Source organism: Phalangium opilio, unplaced genomic scaffold (assembly GCF_054372755.1).
Source record: "Phalangium opilio isolate 3A_F unplaced genomic scaffold, DU_Popi_V2 ptg000390l_1, whole genome shotgun sequence".
Taxonomy (NCBI): Eukaryota; Metazoa; Arthropoda; class Arachnida; order Opiliones; family Phalangiidae; genus Phalangium; species Phalangium opilio.
In genome coordinates, this window is record NW_028324234.1 from 1570001 (window position 1) to 1575000 (window position 5000).

The 5000-nt window shown below is 43.6% G+C and overlaps 15 non-coding genes across 15 annotated transcripts in view; all 15 read left to right on the forward strand.

Moving 5' to 3' along the window:
- Positions 1–126: 126 nt before the first annotated feature.
- Positions 127–199, forward strand: TRNAK-CUU (transfer RNA lysine (anticodon CUU)). The gene has a single exon. It is a non-coding gene; the product is annotated as a tRNA-Lys (tRNA).
- Positions 200–297: 98 nt separating this feature from the next.
- TRNAK-CUU (transfer RNA lysine (anticodon CUU)) lies at positions 298–370 on the forward strand. Its single transcript has one exon. It is a non-coding gene; the product is annotated as a tRNA-Lys (tRNA).
- Positions 371–639: 269 nt separating this feature from the next.
- Positions 640–712, forward strand: TRNAK-CUU (transfer RNA lysine (anticodon CUU)). The gene has a single exon. It is a non-coding gene; the product is annotated as a tRNA-Lys (tRNA).
- A 98-nt stretch (positions 713–810) lies between these two features.
- TRNAK-CUU (transfer RNA lysine (anticodon CUU)) lies at positions 811–883 on the forward strand. Its single transcript has one exon. It is a non-coding gene; the product is annotated as a tRNA-Lys (tRNA).
- Positions 884–980: 97 nt separating this feature from the next.
- Positions 981–1055, forward strand: TRNAK-CUU (transfer RNA lysine (anticodon CUU)). Its single transcript has one exon. It is a non-coding gene; the product is annotated as a tRNA-Lys (tRNA).
- A 267-nt stretch (positions 1056–1322) lies between these two features.
- On the forward strand, positions 1323–1395 carry TRNAK-CUU (transfer RNA lysine (anticodon CUU)). Its single transcript has one exon. It is a non-coding gene; the product is annotated as a tRNA-Lys (tRNA).
- A 98-nt stretch (positions 1396–1493) lies between these two features.
- Positions 1494–1566, forward strand: TRNAK-CUU (transfer RNA lysine (anticodon CUU)). The gene has a single exon. It is a non-coding gene; the product is annotated as a tRNA-Lys (tRNA).
- A 440-nt stretch (positions 1567–2006) lies between these two features.
- Positions 2007–2079, forward strand: TRNAK-CUU (transfer RNA lysine (anticodon CUU)). The gene has a single exon. It is a non-coding gene; the product is annotated as a tRNA-Lys (tRNA).
- Positions 2080–2177: 98 nt separating this feature from the next.
- TRNAK-CUU (transfer RNA lysine (anticodon CUU)) lies at positions 2178–2250 on the forward strand. Its single transcript has one exon. It is a non-coding gene; the product is annotated as a tRNA-Lys (tRNA).
- A 269-nt stretch (positions 2251–2519) lies between these two features.
- On the forward strand, positions 2520–2592 carry TRNAK-CUU (transfer RNA lysine (anticodon CUU)). Its single transcript has one exon. It is a non-coding gene; the product is annotated as a tRNA-Lys (tRNA).
- An 875-nt stretch (positions 2593–3467) lies between these two features.
- TRNAK-CUU (transfer RNA lysine (anticodon CUU)) lies at positions 3468–3540 on the forward strand. Its single transcript has one exon. It is a non-coding gene; the product is annotated as a tRNA-Lys (tRNA).
- A 100-nt stretch (positions 3541–3640) lies between these two features.
- Positions 3641–3713, forward strand: TRNAK-CUU (transfer RNA lysine (anticodon CUU)). The gene has a single exon. It is a non-coding gene; the product is annotated as a tRNA-Lys (tRNA).
- Positions 3714–4315: 602 nt separating this feature from the next.
- TRNAK-CUU (transfer RNA lysine (anticodon CUU)) lies at positions 4316–4388 on the forward strand. Its single transcript has one exon. It is a non-coding gene; the product is annotated as a tRNA-Lys (tRNA).
- A 269-nt stretch (positions 4389–4657) lies between these two features.
- TRNAK-CUU (transfer RNA lysine (anticodon CUU)) lies at positions 4658–4730 on the forward strand. The gene has a single exon. It is a non-coding gene; the product is annotated as a tRNA-Lys (tRNA).
- Positions 4731–4999: 269 nt separating this feature from the next.
- Position 5000, forward strand: part of TRNAK-CUU (transfer RNA lysine (anticodon CUU)) — a 73-nt gene continuing 72 nt past the window's right edge. Inside the window, exon 1 of the tRNA in view lies at position 5000. This exon is cut by the window's right edge and continues 72 nt beyond it. This is a non-coding gene — a tRNA (tRNA-Lys).

Consider the following 5000-nt stretch of genomic DNA (forward strand, 5'->3'; position numbering starts at 1 on the left):
GTCGTGGGGTCGAGCGACACGTTGGGCGCTAAACAACAATTTTGAGGTTTTCCCGTACACTAAAACTATATATACCCGCAATACATAACCCATTTACTGAAATTCAATTAAAGTGCTTGGATACACGACCGGCTAGCTCAGTCGGTAGAGCACGAGACTCTTAATCTCAGTGTCGTGGGTTCGAGCCCCACGTTGGACGCTAAACAGAAATTTTAAGGTTTTCCCGCACACTAAAACTGGATATACCCGCAAGAGATAGCCTATTTACTGAAATTCAATTAAAATGCTTGGATACAAGCCCGACTAGCTCAGTCGGTAGAGTACGAGACTCTTAATCTCGGGGTCGTGGGTTCGAGCCCCACGTTTGGCGCTAAACAACAATTTTGAGGTTTTGCCGCACACTAAAACTGGATATACCCGCAATAGATAGCCTATTTACTGAAATTCAATTAAAATGCTTGGATACAAGCCCGTCTAGCTCAGTCGATAGAACACGAATCTCTTTATCTCGGGGTCGTGGGTTAGAGCCCCACGTTGGGCGCTAAACAACAATTTTGAGGTTTTCCCGCACACTAAAACTGGATATACCCGCATTAGATAACCCATTTACTGAAATTCAATTAAAATGCTTGGATACAAGCCCGACTAGCTCAGTCGGTAGAGCACGAGACTCTTAATCTCGGGGTCGTGGGTTCGAGCCCCACGTTGGGCGCTAAACAACAATTTTGAGGTTTTGCCGCACACTAAAACTGGATATACCCGCAATATATAGCCTATTTACTGAAATTCAATTAAAATGCTTGGACACAAGCCCGGCTAGCTCAGTCGGTAGAGCACGAGACTCTTGATCTCGGGGTCGTGGGTTCGAGCCCCACGTTGGGCGCTAAGCAACAATTTTGAACTTTGCCAATACACTAAAACTCTAGATTCTCGAAAAAGATAGTCCATTTACTAAAATTCATTTAAATTCATGGATACAAGCCCGGCTAGCTCAGTCGGTTGAGCACGAGACTCTTAATCTCGGGGTCGAGGGTTCGAGCCCCACGTTGGGAGCTAAGCAACAATTTTGAACTTTGCCAATACACTAAAACTCTAGATTCTCGCTAAAGATTGTTCATTTACTGGAATTCATTTAAAATGCATGGATACGAGCACGGCTAGCTTAGTCGGTAGGGCACGAGGCTCTGAATCTCGGGGTCGTGGGGTCGAGCGACATGTTGGGCGCTAAACAACAATTTTGAGGTTTTCCCGTACACTAAAACTATATATACCCGCAATACATAACCCATTTACTGAAATTCATTTAAAGTGCTTGGATACACGACCGGCTAGCTCAGTCGGTAGAGCACGAGACTCTTAATCTCAGTGTCGTGGGTTCGAGCCCCACGTTGGGCGCTAAACAGAAATTTTAAGGTTTTCCCGCACACTAAAACTGGATATACCCGCAAGAGATAGCCTATTTACTGAAATTCAATTAAAATGCTTGGATACAAGCCCGACTAGCTCAGTCGGTAGAGTACGAGACTCTTAATCTCGGGGTCGTGGGTTCGAGCCCCAAGTTGGGCGCTAATCAACAATTTTGAACTTTGCCAATACTTAAAACTCTAGATTCTCGCAAAAGATTGTTCATTTACTGGAATTCATTTAAAATGCATGGATGCAAGCCCGGCTAGCTCAGTCGGTAGAGCACGAGACTCCTAAATTCCGGATTGTGGGGTCGAGCCCCACGTTGGGCGCTTCGTGACAATTTTAAACTTTACCAATACACTAAAATTCTAGATTCTCGCAAAAGATGGTTCATTTACTTAAATTAAGTTAAAGGTTTCTGGTTACAAGCCCGACTAGCTAAGTCGGTAGAGCACGAGACTTCTCATATCGGGGTCGAGGGTTTCAGCCCTATGTTGGGCGATAAACAGTAAGTTTGAGGTTTTCCCGTACACTAAAACTAGAGATACCCGCAACAGATAACCCATTTACTGAAATTCAATTAAAATGCTTGGATACAAGCCCGGCTAGCTCAGGCGGTAGAACAAGAGACTCTTATTCTCGGGGTCGTGGGTTCGAGCCCCACGTTGGGCGCTAAACAACAATTTTGAGGTTTTCCCGTACACTAAAACTGGATATACCCGCAAGAGATAGCCTATTTACTGAAATTCAATTAAAATGCTTGGATACAAGCCCGTCTAGCTCAGTCGATAGAACACGAGTCTCTTAATCTCGGGGTCGTGGGTTCGAGCCCCACGTTGGGCGCTAAGCGACAATTTTGAACTTTGCCAATACATTAAAACTCTAGATTCTCGCAAAAGATAGTTCATTTTCTTAAATTAAATTAAAGGATTGTGGTTACGAGCCCGACTAGCTAAGTCGGTGGAGCACGAGGCTCTTAATCTCGGGGTCGTGGGTTCGAGCCCCAAGTTGGTCGCTAAACAACAATTTTGAGGTTTTCCCGTACACTAAAACTAGATGTACCCGCAATAGATAACCCATTTACTGAAATTCAATAAAATGCTTGGATACAAGCCCGACTAGCTCAGTCGGTAGAGCACGAAACTCTTAATCTCGAGGTCGTGGGTTCGAGCCCCGCGTTGGGCGCTAATCAACAATTTTGAACTTTGCCAATTCTTAAAACTCTAGATTCTCGCAAAAGATTGTTCATTTACTAGAATTCATTTAAAATGCGGGGATACAAGCCCGGCTAGCTCAGTCGGTAGAGCACGAGGTTCTTAATCTCGGGGTCGAGCGACACGTTGGGCGCTAAACAAATATTTTGAGGTTTTCCCGTACACTAAAACTAGAGATACCCGCAACAGATAACCCATTTACTGAAATTCAATTATAATGCTTGGATACAAGCCCGGCTTCCTCAGTCGATAGAACACGAGTATCTTATTCTCGGGGTCGTGGGTTCGAGCCCCACGTTATTCGCTGAACAACAATTTTGAGGTTTTCCCGTACACTAAAACTAGATATACCCGCAATCAAAAACGGATTTATGCACTAAGAACGTGGGATCATAGCTTTGGCCTCTGGTACCATCCTCGCATACTTTATTGAGAAACTTCGTCTGCTTATATTTTGACTCCACCCACAAATTCTGTGTATAGAGACTTCTCTATTTTTGTGGTTAAATATTTTTTCCGAAATTGCGCCAGTGGTAAAAAAGCGAAGTGGACAACAATGCGATATAACTCCCGATTTAGTGGAATTAAGTTTTAAAGTTAAGAATATAAATAATTGATGTTTCTTTTTTAAGCATCTAGTTTTTCTTTCTTTATATATTTAACCACGAAAATAGAGATATACAGAATTTGTGGGTGGAGTCAAAATATAAGCAGACGACGTTTCTCAATAAAGTATGCGAGGATGGGTAGTGAATTTGCTACCTTCAACGTTCTTCTCACATAAATCCGTTTTTGCCGCAATAGATAACCCATTTACTGAAATTCAATTAAAATGCTTGGATACAAGCCCGACTAGCTCAGTCGGTAGAGCACGAGACTCTTAATCTCGGGGTCGTGGGTTCGAGCCCCACGTTGGGCGCTAAACAACAATTTTGAGGTTTTGCCGCACACTAAAACTTAATATAAACCCGCAATAGATAGCCTATTTACTGAAATTCAATTAAAATGCTTGGACACAAGCCCGGCTAGCTCAGTCGGTAGAGCACGAGACTCTTGATCTCGGGGTCGTGGGTTCGAGCCCCACGTTGGGCGCTAAGCAACAATTTTGAACTTTGCCAATACACTAAAACTCTAGATTCTCGAAAAAGATAGTCCATTTACTAAAATTCATTTAAATTCATGGATACAAGCCCGGCTAGCTCAGTCGGATGAGCACGAGACTCTTAATCTCGGGGTCGAGGGTTCGAGCACCACGTTGGGAGCTAAGCAACAATTTTGAGCTTTGCCAATACACTAAAACTCTAGATTCTCGCAAAAGATTGTTCATTTATTAGAATTCATTTAAAATGCGTGGATACAAGCCCAGCTAGCTCAGTCGGTAGAGCACGAGGTTCTTAATCTCGGGGTCGAGCGACACGTTGGGCGCTAAACAAATATTTTGAGGTTTTCCCGTACACCAAAACTAGAGATACCCGCAACAGATAACCCATTTACTGAAATTCAATTAAAATGCTTGGATACAAGCCCGGCTACCTCAGTCGATAGAACACGAGTATCTTATTCTCGGGGTCGTGGGTTCGAGCCCCACGTTATTCGCTGAACAACAATTTTGAGGTTTTCCCGTACACTAAAACTAGATATACCCGCAATAGATAACCCATTTACTGAAAATCAATTAAAATGCTTGGATACAAGCCCGACTAGCTCGGTCGGTAGAGCACGAGACTCTTAATCTCGGGGTCGTGGGTTCGAGCCCCACGTTTGGCGCTAAACAACAATTTTGAGGTTTTGCCGCACACCAAAACTGGATATACCCGCAATAGATAGCCTATTTACTGAAATTCAATTAAAATGCTTGGATACAAGCCCGTCTAGCTCAGTCGATAGAACACGAATCTCTTTATCTCGGGGTCGTGGGTTAGAGCCCCACGTTGGGCGCTAAACAACAATTTTGAGGTTTTGCCGCACACTAAAACTGGATATACCCGCAATAGATAGCCTATTTACTGAAATTCAATTAAAATGCTTGGACACAAGCCCGGCTAGCTCAGTCGGTAGAGCACGAGACTCTTGATCTCGGGGTCGTGGGTTCGAGCCCCACGTTGGGCGCTAAGCAACAATTTTGAACTTTGCCAATACACTAAAACTCTAGATTCTCGCTAAAGATTGTTCATTTACTGGAATTCATTAAAAATGCATGGATACGAGCACGGCTAGCTTAGTCGGTAGGGCACGAGGTTCTGAATCTCGGGGTCGTGGGGTCGAGCGACACGTTGGGCGCTAAACAACAATTTTGAGGTTTTCCCGTACACTAAAACTATATATACCCGCAATACATAACCCATTTACTGAAATTCAATTAAAGTGCTTGGATACACG